Genomic DNA, 17,710 nt, shown 5'->3' with positions numbered 1-17,710 from the left:
CAGGTGTTCGTGATTTACATTTAACTCGCTCACTCACCAAAGATCTCCCGATGCTCTCTCCCGCCGCAGACCTCGCTGAACCACGCCCCCTCGCCACATACCCCCACCGCCCGACTCAGGCCGGGGAGCCGTCCGGCCTGCAGCCCCCCCCCCCCCCCATTTCTGGAGAGGAAATCGGCCACAGCCATCTGAACACCCGGCCTGTGGACCACCTTGAACTTAAAAGGCTGTAATGCCAGATACCAACGAGTGATCCGCGCATTGGTATACTTCATGCGGTGGAGCCACTGCAGGGGAGCGTGGTCCGAACAGAGAGTGAATTCCCGTCCCAGGAGATAATAGCGGAGGGTGAGGACGGCCCACCTAATAGCCAAACACTCTTTCTCAACGGTGCTGTACTTAGCTTCCCTCTTTGAGAGCTTACGGCTAATGTACAGCACCGGCCGTTCCTCACCCTCTATCTCCTGGGACAGGACAGCACCCAGCCCCCTGTCCGACGCGTCAGTCTGCAACAGAAAAGGGAGAGAAAAATTGGTGAAGGCCTGCTGGCACAGCTCCGTCCACTGGACCGTATCTGGCGCATCCTTTTTAGTTAGATCAGTCAACGAGCTGGTGAGGGCCGAATAATTAGGAACAAACCTCCTATAATATCCCGCCAGCCCGAGGAACTGTCTAACCTCCTTTTTGGTCTTGGGGCGCGGACAGGTCGCAATCGCTGCCGTCTTATCAATTTGGGGACGCACCTGTCCATGCCCCAAGTGGAAGCCCAGATACCTTACTTCCACGCGCCCAATCGCACACTTCTTCGGGTTGGCCGTGAGCCCGGCTCCCCTCAGCGATCTCAGGACGGCCCTCAAATGCTGCATATGCCGCTGCCAGTCATTACTGAAGATAATAATATCGTCCAGATAGGCAGCAGCATATGCACCATGGGGCCGCAAAATTTTATCCATGAGACGCTGAAAGGTAGCCGGTGCCCCGAACAGCCCGAACGGAAGGGTGACGAATTGGTGTAATCCAAACGGCGTCGTGAAAGCTGTCTTTTCTTTGGATAATGGCGACAAGGGGATCTGCCAATACCCTTTCGTTAAGTCCAGTGTCGAATAAAATCGAGCCGTACCTAGCCGATCAAGCAACTCGTCCACCCGAGGCATTGGATACGCGTCGAATTTCGACACTGCGTTCACCTTGCGATAGTCCACACAGAACCGAACTGAACCGTCCGTCTTGGGAACCAAAACTATCGGGCTCGCCCAGTTACTGCTGGACTCTTCTATTACTCCCATTTCAAGCATAGCTTCTAATTCTGCCTGAACTACATTTTTCTTGTGTTCAGGCAATCTATACGGCCGGCTGCGAACCACCACGCCCGGCTCTGTCTCGATGTGGTGCTGAATGAGGTTTGTACGGCCCGGTAGGGGAGAAAACACGTCTGCAAACTCTGCTTGTAACTTGGATAAATCAGTGAGCTGTGAGGGCGAGAGGTGATCTCCCCCCGGGGCCAGAGCGAGGGACTGTTTTTTGACATTCGCCTCTGGCCCGAGATCATCCTCTCCGCTAATCACCGTCGCCAGCATCACTGATTCCGCCTCATTCCATTTTTTAAGGAGATTGAGGTGGTAAATCTGACGTGCTCCTCTCCTATCGGAATGCACAACCTCATAATCGAGCTCACCGACTTGCCGTGTCATCACAAATGGTCCTTGCCACTTTGCAAGTAATTTCGAACTTGAAGTGGGAAGCACTACAAGTACTTTATCTCCCGGTGAAAATTTGCGCAAGTTAGCTCCCCTGTTATACAGCTGGCTCTGTCTGTGCTGGGCTTGTAACAAATTCTCCATAGACAGCCGCCCCAACGTGTGGAGTTTTGCTCTCAAGTCCAGCACATACTGAATTTCATTTTTGGCCTGAGATGGTCCGTCCTCCCAAGTCTCTCTTAGGACGTCTAATACCCCCCGGGGCTGGCGTCCAAAGAGAAGCTCGAAGGGGGAAAACCCCGTGGAGGCTTGCGGGACCTCTCGCACTGCAAATAACAGAGGTTCCAACCACTTATCCCAATTTTTGGCGTCCTCTTGAACGAATTTACGAATCATGGATTTAAGCATACGATTAAACCGTTCGACCAGGCCGTCCGTTTGTGGGTGAAAGACGCTGGTACGCACGGATTTAATGCCCAACAATTCGTAAAGTTCGCGTAACGTGCGTGACAAACGCCGTGCCTTGATCAGTGAGGATTTCTTTCGGAACCCCCACTCGGGAGATTAAACTAAACAGTGCATCCGCAACACTCTTAGCGGAAATGTTGCGGAGTGGCACTGCTTCAGGATATCGCGTTGCATAATCCACAATGACTAATGCAAAGCGATGCCCTCTTGCTGATCGCTCTAATGGCCCGATGAGGTCCATACCAATTCTTTCGAAGGGGACCTGCATTAATGGGAGGGGGCGCAACGACGCTTTTGGGGTGGCCGGTGGGTTAACCAACTGACATTCCCGACAATACGCGCACCACCTGCGCACATTCTCGTGAATGCCCGGCCAAAAGAATCGGGTCATGAGACGATTTAGTGTTGCCGTTTGTCCTAAATGCCCAGCCATCGGATTAGAATGAGCCGCGTGGAAAAGCATTTCCCTGCGGCTCCTTGGAACTAATAATTGGGTCGTATCTTCTTTTGTCTGAGTGTCTTGGATCACTCGATACAACCTATCTTTTATGATCGCAAAATACAGATAAGAAAGTGGACGCCCAGGCTGGAGAGGCTGACCATCGATGGTGCTGACCTTTTCAAACGCGTTTTTTTAGCGTCTCATCATGAGACTGTTCCAGGGGAAAGTCATCGCGATCCGAAAGAATAAGTCTTCCAATTTCGCTCTGTTCCCCTGAAGCTGAACTCACCGGTCCCTGATCAGTCTCTCCCGCCTGCACTCGCACCTCCTTATCCCGCGATTTTTTCCCCCAAGAGGCATCCGAGCATAAACACCCCAATAATTTATTAAATGCAGGCCAATTCGTCCCCAAAATTATCGGATGCCAGAGGTGCGGGTTAACTGCCACCTCCACACTATGCTTTTGACCCCTAAATTGAATAATGACGGGCACTAACGGATATTTCACCACATCCCCGTGCACACACCTCACCTTAACCAAGCGGCCTGTATCCAATGCCCCGGACGAAATCAGGCTTTGATGCACCAAGGTTTGGTTACATCCTGAGTCCACCAAAGCCTGATAGGTACCCCCCTTGACACTCACAGGTATTTGGTACTCGCCAGCTTGACCGGGGGCAGCCTGCGGATCGTCCGGGACCCGGATCAACGTCCCAACCTCCATCACTGGACACCTGTCCACAAAGTGCTCCGGGTCCCCGCAATGCCAACAGGCCGGCCCAGACCTGCCCGCCGCTCTTGTGGCAGGGAGCGGGTTAAATGGTTGACGCGGAGAGAGGGGAGAAGCAGGAGCGGAGTCCGGCCCGGAAGCAGGGAGTCCCGCCCCCGTGGGCGGGGTTCTTGGTCCATAATACGGGCCCTGTTCCGTTCCACCCCGCCCCCGGGGCGGAACACGTGGCGCCCCGGGCGGACGAGACCTGGGTAGAGGGACAGGTTTAGAGAGAGAGGGGGAATTAAAAGAAGGAGAGAGAGAGGCAGATGGTAGGGGTTCGCCGACCCCTTGGCACGCCACCAGGTGGTCCTCCGCCAGTTCGATGGCTGAGTCCAGCGACGTGGGGCGGTGGCACTGGACCCACTCGGCTGTTTTCTTGGGGAGCCGAGTGATAAACTGCTCCAGTACCACGCGATCGATAATCCGGTCCACGTCGCTTCCCTCAGCCAGTAGCCATTTGCGGCACGAGTCCCGGAGCTGTTGGGCCAACACGAAGGGCCGGCCGGACTCACCCAGGTCCAGGGAGCGGAAGCGTTGACGATGTTGCTCTGGGGTCCGGCCGACCCGCTGAACGATGGCCCGCCGAAGGTCGTCAAAGACCAGGAGGTTCTCTGCTGGCAGCTGCTGCGCCGCCACCTGCGATTCCCCCGAGAGGAGGGGGACCAGCCTCATGGCCCATTGGTCCCGCGGCCAGCCACTTGCCTCGGCTGACCGCTCAAACAAGTCGAGGAAGGCCTCGGGGTCGTCAGACGGCCCCATTTTGTTCAATGGCAGGTGGGTAGGCGCAGCCGGCTGCCCGATGGTCTCCTGGTGAACCTCCCGGTCAATCCAGCTCCGGAACCTCTCGCGGTCCTCCTGCTGGGCCTGCACGATGGCTTGAAAGCGACGTTCTTGGTCGGTGCGCAGGTCCAGCAGGGCTTGATGTTGTTCCTGATGCAGGACCGCGAGGGACGCGATGACTTCCGCAAATGTCGATGGGGAGGACGAAGATTGCATGGCAGCGGCCACCCAGCTTCCTTCCAGGGTTTCGGCACCAGTGTAATACAACTAATGTTCTTAAGTGTAGGAAGGAAGGGGACAGGGTCGGCGTTCAACTGCTGACTGAGCTTTATTTCAAGAATTAGAAACGTCCAACAAAAACTGTGCAAGGCACAACAGCAAATAAAATAATCCACAAAGGGCTTCACTCCAGTCACGGCATATACAATCCACAAAGGGCTTCACTCCTGGTCACGGCTGTACAATCCACAATGGGCTTCACTCCAGTTAGTCGTGCACCAGCTGCTCAGTCAGCAGTTCCCCTCTCTCTCCCCGACTCCTGCTTCTCGCGGCGTTTTAACCTGTCTCCGTGCCAATTACTGAAATGAGAAACAGGTGTTCGTGATTTACATTTAACTCGCTCACTCACCAAAGATCTCCCGATGCTCTCTCCCGCCGCAGACCTCGCTGAACCACGCCCCCCTCGCCACAATTATATACACCAAATTTTTTATTTTTTTTTTGCTGTGATACAAAGACAAAGACCAAAGACTTTTTCAGTAAACAGTTATTAAAATAACCTTTTTTTCTTATTGTGAAGAATATTTTAATAATTCAATTCAATTCACATTTATTTGTATAGCGCTTTTCACAATACATATCGTTTCATAGCAGCTTTACAGAGAATGCATGTCAACATTACAATTAGAGAATGCAGTTAGCAAATAATGTAATAATTTAGGTAATTAATTTACAATCAGTGTTAGCAATTTAATTAAAGGTAGAAGCAATGAGCACCTGGAAAAATGAATTACATATTAACATTAATTAGGATATATAGAAATAATCTGAAGAATCTTACATGATGAAGAACCTGTGCAGTGGAAATGTTACAAAGATGTTTAAGGGTTTTTTGTTTTTGTTTTATCAAGCCATAGATGCCATTCTTTTTAAATGTGTATAATGTCTTTCTATTTCAAAGAATCTCTTGAATTTGCATCCCAATCCTCTTAATGATTAATTTCTTTTGATAAGTGTGGGTGTACTGTAAATGCAGGATAAAACATCCTTACACACACTAAATTAACACCTAAATCACAATATTTTTGGAGGTGTAAAAAAGATGATCTGCTGCTGAATAATCACTGAGGTGAGAAATATCAGCTATTTTAGATTTGAATAAAACAGAGAATTGTAAGGGGAGTGTAAGACACGTTTTATTGTGTATGGTTATTATTTTGCACTTATGGCTGTATAATTCTACAACGTAAAAAATCCTGTTACAATTACGTAAACAATTGGCAGCGGTGGAGAACAGTCATCTTTATATTTATGTTTTTTTTTTTTTTTTTGACAAGAATGTTTTCAACAATCCCATTTTATCTTGATCTTGATATGCTGTTGAGTTGCACATTCATTTTTTTTTTTTTTTTAACTAGATTAAACATGCCAGTTTTGTTACTGTGCATATATTTGAAGCAATAATTACTTTTTTGGTATTGCTACTGATGTGTATTAAAAGTGTAAGCTAATGTTCATTGTGAAGAAGACTTTTGATACTATAAATCGCAGCTGTAGAGTCTAAACCTGCTTTGTATATTGATACTATGCTTAGAAAAGGGGATGAAGAACATCAGTAGTGTGATATCACAGTATGTGATCACAAGGTCTCTCTCTTATCTCGCCTTGCCACCTCTGGTAGTATGGGTTAGATATGTAGCTGCTGTGTGATGTGTATGCGTGGTCATTAAAGCCACAGCTTATGAAGCTGGAGTTTATGATAGTTTATTTCATATTACACAAGTCAGCATTGCTAATTGTACTAATGAATCTGTTGTATTTACTTTGTGATGTGATTCATATAGTTGTGATTTAGATTGCTGCTCTTCCAGTGGCATTTAATGAAGAGAATTACTGCTAATGCCCTCAGGGCATGACACACACACACACACACACACACACACACACACACACACAATAAAAAATGGTGTAGAATTTACTATGAAATCATTTTCACTGGTAATTTTTACAAATAATTACAAAGAAACAGAAAGCAACACATTGAATTAAACGTGAACATTTGAAGTATTAAGAATGAAATAAAACAGATTATTGGAGTACTTCTTTATTTTAATCTTTATTTTATTTCGAAAAATCTTCTTTTTTTTTAATTTTCATTTCAAAATCAAAATCATTACTAACAGCCTTAAGGAAAATGCATGTTATTTTTTATTTAGTACTGTCCATGAGTAAGATATTTTACATTTAAAAAAAAAAAAAAAAATGTTTTCATATAATCCACAAAACAAAAACAAAAAAGCTGAATTTATTAAAATGACTCTGTTCAATGAACCATTGATTCTCAATATTGTGTGTGGTTACCTGGATGATCTACAACTGTTTTTATGTTTTGTGATGGTTGTTCGTGAGTCTCTTGTTTGTCCTGAGCAGTTAAACTGAGCTCTGTTCTTCAGAAAAATCCTCCAGTTCCTGCAGATTCTTCAGTTTACCAGCATTTTCTGCATATTTGAACCTTTTCCAGCAGTGTATGACTTTGAGCTCCATCTATTCACACTGAGGACAACTGAGGGACTCAAACTCAACTACTACAAAAGGTTCAAACATTCACTGATGCTTCAGAAGGAAACACGATGCATTAAGCATACAATTGATAAGCATTTTTAATTAGCAGATCACTGAAATATTGAAAAATAGCAGATTCCAGTCTCAGTTGGAAGTATAGTCAGGTGTTGAAGTTCTTTCCATTACATGGACATACACAGTAAAATAGGACTCTTTGAATCAGATTTTTTCAGTGTGGATGAAGAACAACACAGAGGAGCAGAGAGAAATTAATATCTGGGTAAGGGAGAAGAATAGATGAAGGAGGAAAGGAGAAATTGGATCAGGACAAGGGAGAAGAAGAGGTATGGGAGAGGAGGAAGAATGCTGGACTGTGCATCTCTGTTTTTTTCACTTACACGTGTAACCTATGAAAGCTTATTTCTGCCATGAATAGAAAATAAAAAAGGTAATTATGTCTTTTTATCTCACAACTCAATTCCTATAGTTTACATATCACAATTCGGAGGGGAAAAAGTCAGAATTGTGAAATGTATATTCACAATTGCAAAATAAAAAAAATAGAATTGTGAGATAAAAAGTCACAATTACCTTTTATACTCTTTTATTCTGTGGTGGAAAAAAAGCTTCAACAGTAACCAAAGGCCATGTATGTTGGATTTGTTGTGGATCAATGGCAGCAATTTCATGTTTTCATTTCAGTAAAAGCTTTGTGTAAAGCTTTTACTACAACAATTCCACTACCACTGTTCCATATGCAGAATATGTGGTCTGTGTAGTGCACTAGCTACCAAGGGGACACCATCCCAACCTCTATGAGGGCAACATCAACACCACACACCCAACCCCAGAAAGAGATTTCAACCAAGGGGGGCACTGAAGTCCTGCATAGGGGACTCATCTGACCAGTAGCTGCCCTGAGCAATTCTGTTACTTTCTTCTTCTTTTTTTCTACTGCACATTCTATAAAATAATGACTCACTTCTGTTGCCAAGAATGCACACATTCAACACTCAACCAAAAATGTAGAATGGCTTGCATGCATTATACTATTACTGTAGTAAAAGGAAACTGAATTATAAAAACAATGGATTTCATATTTTCTCCAGTTAGAACCGAAACACGACAAGTAATGCAGTTTTCACAATGCCATCAGCTGTTAGTATTTTGCAAGTCATTGCGCTTTCATTGACTATATGTTCATGTTGAATAGAAAACTAGTGCTATGTTTTGACAGAACGACTCGATTTTGAATCAGGTTTGCTGTGTTTTGATAGAGTTAATATGTGTTGAAAAAGGTTTTTAGCGTTTTGAAATGTGGAGTTTGTGTTTATATAACAAAATGTGGTTTTGGGCAGAAAATTAACTGTTTGGCTAACTGTGTGATGTTTGTGTGTTGCTGTGTTAAGAGTTTAGAAAAAGTACTTTAAGTATTGCTAAACGCTTGTTAGCAATTGAAAAAAACTGTAGTACTGCCCTTCAGAAGCAACAGAAGATACTTGCATGTTTTCCCTGAAGACAAATTAAGCACAAGTATCAAGTACCTTGATATTCAAAAGTTTTCACCCCCTGGCTCTCAATGCATTGCGTTTTCTGCTGGAGCATCAGTGAATGATTGAACCTTTTTTAATAGTTGAGTTTGAGTCCCTCAGTTGTCCTCAGTGTGAAAAGACGGATCTCAAGATCATACAGTCACTGCTGGAAATTTTCAAATATGCAAAAGATGCTGGAAAACTGAAGAATCTGCAGGACAAGGAGATGATTTTTTTTTACTGGAGGATTTTTCTGAAGAACAGGACAAACAAGAGACTCATGAACAGCCATCACAAAACAAACAAACAGTCGTGGATCATCCAGGTAACCACACACAGTATTGAGAATCAATGGTATGTAAACTTTTGAACGGGGTCATTTTTATAAATTCAACTTTTTTTTTTTTTTTGTCTTATGGATTATATGTAAACATATTTTATGTAAAATGTCTTACTCAGGACAGTACTAAATAAAAAACTAACATGCATTTTTCTTATTTTGTTAAAATTATTCACATTTTCACAGATTCTGCAAGTGGTTCACATACTTTATATTTTTGGAATTATGATTCATTAGGACTCATTCTTCCATAACACTAGCAAACATTGTCATCCAACAAAAAGTGTTTGTCACACATAAAACAATGTCATTATGCATTACACAGCATTACACAACTTTTTTTTGTTTTTTTTATTATATTTTTTATTTTGTTTTATTTTATTTTTATATTTTTTTATTTCATTACAAAACAAGAATGACACTCTCATGATGGTCTATGAGGACATTGGCGTATCTAAAAAAACATGGCCGCCATCGGCCAATGAATTTTGAGCACCTATTAGACCAGGTTAACGGAGGCCGATCGGAACGAAACTCGATGGGCATGTTCGACTCATGGTCCTAGAGGTCTGTAAGAATTTTGAAAGAAATCGGCCACAAGTTGGCGCTAACGAGTTTTACGCATCGACAATCACGTGGTGTTTCATAAAACCACACAATATGCATATCATTTGATAGATCTCCTCATGCTGAACAACTTTGCCTCAAGAACCAATGCTGTCAATCTAATTGTTCATTAATTATTTGCAAATATGTGAAAAACTTACTTTTGTGAACTAGTCCTAGGTTTTTTGCCCCATTCGGAACGAAACCAGTGTAGGACAATTCTATGGACTCTCTAGATCAATAATTATCAAAAAAAGTTGAACTTTGCCCTTTGGGTTGCTATAACTGGATCATTTAGAAAATGGGCGTGGCTAAATAGACCCAAAAGCCTATAAATCCTAAACAAAAACTCAGAACTTCACGAAAATAGGTGAGCACATGCAGTCTATGACTCTAAAGAAGCATGCCAATTTTCGTGTAAATTCGGACAATAGGTGGCGCTATAATTGTGAAAAAACTTTAAAAAAACATGTTTTTAATGGTTTTAGATCAAAATATATATATAACTTTGGATGTGTCTGACTTATTTTCATGGGAGTCACATCTTTAGACTCCTGAATCCTTGCCGAGTCCAACGATACCAAATATGGTAGGTTTTCGCCTTATGCTACGCCTTTTGTGCTACGTTGTGATTTAGCGCTTAAAAAACTTTTGCGAATATCTTCGAAACCGTTAGTCCGATCGAGACAAAACCAGCGTAGGAAACATGGAACCTAAGTTGGTTTACTATATGTTAGAGCCCAAATGTCAAAATTTTGATAGGAAGTGGCAAAAAAATCCAATCAAAGTCTTTCATGGGTCATTTTTTATGCTCTCTTATATATAAGTGTCTATAACTTCAAAACGAAATGAGATATTTTCACCAAATTTGGCACACATATGTATGGGCACACTCTGAGGACACCACAAAAGAAGTGGTGGAGATCGGGCAACAGATGGCGCTATAACTGTCAAAAAACCTTTAAAAACCATGTTTTTCCTTACTGAATTGCCTGTATTGGCTGTAAATGGTCTTTTCCGTCTATGATCTAAATGTTTACATGCTTGCTGAATAAGATATAATAACTTTTTATGTGCTTAAAGGCCTTAAATGCTTGAACCCCGGTAAATGCTGCTTGCAGCTTTAATTATTATTGTTATTATTATGTTATGTTACATTATCCATGTTTACATTACAGTACAAAAGAAAAAAAAAAATTCTCCAAGAAAAAAACATGGTAATGAAATTGAAAGGCTAACACTTGTGTTGTTCAGCTACATCTAATTGTTTTGATAGTATTTCATTTTTTTAGATTCAGAATATTAGTGTTGTAGTACTCGAGACCGGTCTTAAGATCATTTTTTGAAGGTCTTGGTCCTGTCTTGGTCTCGGCCGCATTTGGTATTTGTCTTGTCTTGGTCTCAGACTAAAAAGAACTTGGGATTTTATTTCAAGACCGGTCAAGAACACAATTGCGGGGATATCGCTAAATTGCCATTGCATTGTCTGATTTCTTTGTTAACATCATTAATTTGATTGGAGTTTTTCAATTTATTGGTAACATCTCTATATAGTGTCTTATAATTCTAATTGTAATTATTGATTAAAAATAAGACATTTCTCAGGCAGTAAATGTGGATCTTTCAGATGAATTTGAGGAGTGCTAGTCTGGTCTTGGTCTCGACTTGGTCTCGGTTTAGGCGGTCTTGACTACAACACTACGGAATATACTTCAGTATGGTATTACTGTAGAAATGAAGCAATTTGCTGTCCTATTTAGTTTTGTATCATTTTAGGTTTTGAATAGAGTATGCAATTTGAAGAGGGGAAAATTGGCCTGTAGGTACATGGAGTTTTGGTGGTGGTTTTGACTGAGTGAGAAAATAATTGAATGTACTTTGAGGAAAGTAGTCACTGAATGTATTTGGTGCCAATTCTGCCAAAGCAATGATAAACCATCCACATTTTAGCACACATAGGCTGCTGTTGTTCACACTGTGTGAAGAGTTTTGAAAGTGACCCAAGTATTGAGAAATTGCTCCTAGTGATTGAAAAAAACTGTCATATGATGGGTTTAGGAATGATAATGCAATATCATGATTTCAAAAGAAACAAAAATAAAATGGCATATTTCTGTTATCAGGTTGAAATGGTGCTATTGTCAAAAACTAATGACATGTAAAATTATGGGAGATTTTGCTTCTATAAGCTTTGCAGATTTAGCACATTACAACACTGAAGCATCTCATTATGTTCTATCTTTAAATCTTCTGTCTCTGGCGTATTGTTAGGCTGGATGCTGTGGGGAGGCCAACCAGCTGACATAAACGCTCAATACAAACAACCATCGATCTACATTCACTCTAATGTATTCACTCTACGTATTACCAATCAGAGCAGAGAGAAATATGACTGACAGTGAAATAATGAGACTATTCTTCTATCGTTGGCTGTGATAAATCAGTGTTGTTAATCAACTGACCCAGAACCATTCATCACAGTGGCAATCTTCTGATATTGCAGTGTCTGTTCGAGAGCTCCCCTGTAGTTCAGAGACTGAGTCATTGTAGCTATTACCGATTCACAGCTTACATGAAGCAATTAACACACAAAGCCCACAGTTTGTCAGCCGACGTCCTACGGCGTCCTGATTTTCATATTAGTCACCAGTGCGGCTCCTGATGTTTGTCACAAGTGCGACAGATTCAAGGAAAGAAGCTGATTCCAGCTCAACTGGAGTATTAGAGATGAGACTGCTGGGTCGATATGAGGGCCTGTTTGTACTCTTCACAGACGACTGATCAATGACACCTTGATTACTGATAATAGGACAATCCTCATGTCATCTTTGAGAAGCTTTGGTTGAGAATCGTGTTGTTTAACTGTGAAAACTGAGCTGTGAGATCAAGTTGATCTTCACACTTTTGTAATGGTCTCACACCTCACAGTGTGTTATGACTTCATTTTTGTGGCTTTAGTAGCTTGCAACTCTACACATGTTACATGTATTATATTGTTAGTTTCGCTTTTGCGGTTGCTTATAATATACTCTTGTTCATCAGGGATGAACTTTAAGCATCTAACTCATCCTACTCTACTTCTGCTACCTACATGAATGATGCTTGCTGAGAAAAGGTGTTCTATTACTTTTCTAAGTCTTCAATCAGACTTGTGATTTTCAACTTGTGGATGATATTAAAGGTGAAAAACTCTGGAGCCTGAGCCATATCAAGATACAAGAATATCATAGAGACTTCTGCTCTTTTGATTTAGGCTAATAAACAACCTGCACAGGATACCACTAGTAACCAGCAAAGCAGCAGTAAAGTATCATATTACCATGAATACTGTTAGCCTTTTGATTTTATGCCGACTTTAAAGGAAATTTTCATGGCTGAATACTAAATCTCTCTGAAATAATCAGTGAAGTATTCAGTATATTCATTACCTAAAAAGTAACTTTCAGATCATAGGAAGACAAAATCGTTTCGAGATGAACAGTCAATAGTCATTAGTCAACAGTGTTCGTGAAAGCATTTTAACAGTTGTTTTTATACTTTATATTGAGGTTAATTGTGGGATTGAATGAGTACACTTGATAATGTCCACTGTGGTTTTGCCACCATCATCAGGCTCTGTCCCTTAAAAGGATGATCTGATTTTAAAGGGTCTTTTGAAGGCAGCCTTCCTTTCTGTGTCCTTCGTTCGGCCTGTTTTGAAGGATGCATCAAGTGTATCCTTTGCGTCCTCCAGTCACCCACTATCCTTTGCATAAATTCTAATTCACAAAAAATAATTAGCTGAAAAATTTATTGGCACTGAGCTTGTACAATTTCACTACGTACTGTAAGACAAAAAAAGGGTGATGAAGGCAATGTGTTTTCTTTTGTTTTGTTGTAAATTAATCACATAATGCTAAACATAACGTAAACCACTGGGAGACCAGTTGGTTGTCGTTACCTGTACTGCATTAATAGAATGGCAGTTAAAGGTGCTAAATAGGATGTTTTGTTTTATACATTTTTGCAATATTACTTGAAACTGTCTTTACTAACTGATAAAAGACTATTTATTAGGTGCACTGAAAGTAATAATATTAATATACATCATCTGTGCACGAGGTAGGGCCTTAAAAACATCAGCCAATCGCGTAAACGATTGGCCCTCTGGCTTGTCAATCACTGCCATGACGTTCCTTGTGAGAGATGAGCGCGGCTGCGCGCTCCAGTAACTTTCCACACTCCACAGGCGCCGCATGCAATGTTTTTGTCAGGAGACAGGAGTAACAACTGCAGATTATGAGTTACCTGCGGTGAGTCTGACATAATGAATCCACTAACACGACACAGCGAATGCCGGTGGTAAACTCTCGTGTTCCAAGTACTCGTGCACGAGTTTTGGGAGGCATTCCCTCGAATTGAGCTGTGAAGGAGGGGGATTGTTCTTACGCATGCGCTCATTTCAAAAACTCACTAACGGTCTTTGGATTCTCAGTCGACGAAAAGATCCTCTCTATCATCTTTAATACAATGATTTTTAATGTAATGTATATCAAATTATAATTTTATCAAATTAGTATTTTCACATTGTGACTGCAGGGACGGAAACATTTATGATGTAGCCATGTGCACTTGCATGATAATTGCTAACTTGAAGTACTGAGTTAGCTAACTCATACACTTTGATAACAATTAACATAAATTATTTAGTTAATTAACTTTTTTATTTTGAGGTCTTCCAACTCAAATAAGTTATTTACTTCACTGTAAACCCTAAAAAGAAAATTCAATAAATACCAACTTGCTAATTTGCTAACATGTTAACAATATGTGGTATTGGTATAACATTTACTGAACAAGTACAGCAACTTAAAACATGTAACTTACCTGCTCTCAAACCAAGCCGCATGTCACCATGACAGTAACTCTCTAAAAACCCACATTAACCGAAACTCTTTTAAATTAGCATGACAAAACATTAATCACTACTAAATCTTCCCTTATTCATTAATTTTGCACAAGAAGCATTATATAACACTTAATTTTAGCATTTACTCTCCCTTTTGAATCCCATGGGAAAAGCATGCATGGGAAATAGAAATCCCAGCCCAGATTCAGTTAAACTTAAGTTAGTCTATATTAAAAGAAATGAGTTCATACAACTAAAACAATAAAACAGTTCAGTTCTGTGAACGCAAAAGAAAAAGAGCAGTTAATTTATCTGAACTAATATGTTCAATTTAAGTTTGTCCTACTCAAAACAATTAAGTGTTTTGAGCATTTGGGCTTTACAGTGTACTTATTTTACTCACTGAAACGCAAGTCAATTTGTAACCTCTATATAATGTATTCTTTCTGGATTTCTGGTCTCTATCTGTTAAAATAAATCTACCATAAAAATTATAGACCCTTAATTTCTTTGTAAGTGGTCAAACTTAAAAAATCAGCAGGGGATCAAATTATTATTTTCCCCACTGTATATGAATATATGTCATGAGGAAAATAAGTGCTTGTTTATTCTTGTTTATTCATTTATTTATAAATTTGTTTTGGCAGTTATCTCATGGATAATTAAAATTATCATCAAGATGTGGTTCTGAAATAGTCCAACTGTGAGCTGTAGACATGGAAAATATGGTATGTGTTTTTATCTATGTTCTATCATACATATAATACTTTTTTGACTTGGTAAATGACAAAAAAAATCCCATAACAGCTGTTATTTTGCACTTCACTCTTGTACTGTAAAACATTTTGCTTAGCTGACCTGAATATTGATTCTTTTTTACTCAGAGACGAAGGGACTCCCTGATCTCCAACCCACTGGAGCTTCAGTCCAAACCCAACAATGCCATTCGCCGCAGGTTCTCTGGGCCACTCCTGCTTCCACCTTTAGCCCGCAGACACTCCACCCTGGATGCAAAGAAGTTAAAGGACCTTGAAGCGCTGTATAAATCAGCCCTGGCCTGTGCAGATGCCCAAAAAGAAAATGAGTGAGTCATCCTGTGCACCATAACATTCTCAGCCAAGATTTAGGTGTCTGATGAAAGTGTGCAATATGCCATCTGATGTGATCATAGCTACTATTCAGTAGACCTCTGTTGATTGAAGCACATCCACAGAAATCAAAGACAGATTGCTGCTGTCACGTGTAGAGAGGTTTCCATAATGGACACTGAGTGTGCAGATACTGACACTGTGAGCAAGATGTGACTCAGTTCAATCATGATGCTTATTGTTTTTTTATGTATAAGCCAACATGGTGTGTACCACAGTGAGTGTGTTTGTGTTAAATGTCACTGAAAATGTTCAAAGATCGGATCTGACAGGTATTATAGGACAAGAAGAGATGTAGCTACAGTATGGACAGATTTTTTTGAAGTGGGACTGTTATTTCTGATACCATTCCTCTTCTCCATCTAATGAATTTTAATCACTTGTTAGTTCAAATAACCTGGGAAGGCAAATGAAAGAAAGGTCATGGAGATTTGAGCAGAGAACAACTCCCACGTGCTTCTACTGTGTTTACTGATCTGGTGAAAGGGCACAATGACTTGGAAGGAGATCATATGAATACAGAGACATTCAGCATGCTATTATGAACACACTAACATGCTATATTTAACTTTTTGGAGAGCATGATAACAAAAGAGTGACAGTTTCTGCTACATTTTTATTGGAACACCTTATAAAGGTTTTGTTCTGCCACAGCTTGTCAGATTAGGTCTTTTCCTGCTGGGGGAAAAAAAAAAAAAACATGTCATATCAGCTTATAAGGTGGTCAAGCTTGTTTTTGGAACATAGCAGCTGGTTTGTTACTGGAAGGTGGTCTACCAGCTCTAACCAGATTGATCAAGGTCTATCAGGTTGATTATGGTCCCACCAGCTGGTAGTCCATTTTCTTAATCAGCTCAAAGCAGTGAATGACCCTGCATGCTCCAGCTAATGTAAAAACACCTAGAAGGTACAACACACACTACAATACATTAAATGAGACCACAATAATTAGATGCAGTCACATTACTACAAAGATTAAAACAAATCAATGTGCTAGATACAATGATACCAGTGTCTCCACAACTTGTATTCCACCCTTATATTCAATAAGCCCACAATAATTTCCTTTTCTGAAGTCATTAAACTGGCAAATAAATGTGTATATAAGATTTCACTAACACAGCTTGAAACATTTTTCACTTGCACTATGCAATCTTTCTTTAGTAAAATTCTCATCGCATCATTGTCTCTGTAAGCTTGCTATACAATAATTCACACTAGCATTAAGAATTAGTTCACTTTTAAATGAAAATTTCCTGATAATTTACTCACCCCCATGCCATCCAAGTTGTTCATGTCTTTCTTTCTTCAGTCGAAAAGAAATTAAGGTTTTTGAGAAAAATATTACAGGATTTTTCAGTCCCTCCAGTTCCCTTTCGAAAGGGAACTCGACTCTGCGTTTGCAGTAAACGCTTTGGGGAACGTCACGTGGCTCGGTGTCTGAAAGCCAACTATCCAATAACTCCAATGCCTATTGGCCGGCAACAGCCTATGACGTCATAGGGTGCGACCCGGAAGTATAAAAGCGCGCCTGTGGAAGCAGTCATTATCTCATCGTCTTTCAGGGAGTGTTTGTGTTGATTGCCACTGTCAATTTCATTCCATCTATACTGTGAGTATATCCTTTGAAACTATGTCTGAGGACAAAAGGAAACGTTTTAGGTAGTGTCCGGATCCTTGCCTGAGATTTCTGACTCCGGAGGATTCGCACACCCTATGCGTACACTGCCTGGGAGAAGAGCACACACGGTCAGCGTTTGAGGGCACTGGCTGTGAGAGTTGTGAGCGTTTTCCCATGAAAACGCTCCGTTCCCCCTGGCTCTCTTCTCGAGGGAAGAGGAGTCAGCATCTGCGCCCGGTGGGTCCGGCCCTGCTCGTGCTAAGGCAGAGCGACGGCTGCACTCATGGGGCTCGCAGGTGGAGCTCGCCGCCAAGTTTGAGAGAGGTGTAACAGTCTCTCAACCTCAAGTGACGGGTGGCGGGGATGAGCTCCTGGATGACGATGATGTCTTATCTCTGACATGTAACGGTAGTGAAACCTTACTGAGGTTCGGTTTACCTCTCTGGAGTCGGGAAACGCGCCAGCGCGTTTTGCAGGATTTTTTTCACATTGCAGCAAAACAGACTTAAAATACTCCGTCATTTTTTGTCATAGAGACATAAGTAATATATCAATTGAAACTATAGAAATATCTTCTTTTATTTGTGTACACTCAGAGTAAAAACAAAATGTGCTTTTTGCAAAATAAAGAAAAC

This window comes from Megalobrama amblycephala, linkage group LG21 (genome assembly GCF_018812025.1).
Source record: "Megalobrama amblycephala isolate DHTTF-2021 linkage group LG21, ASM1881202v1, whole genome shotgun sequence".
In the NCBI taxonomy this organism is placed as follows: Eukaryota; Metazoa; Chordata; class Actinopteri; order Cypriniformes; family Xenocyprididae; genus Megalobrama; species Megalobrama amblycephala.
This window is presented reverse-complemented; position numbering follows the sequence as displayed.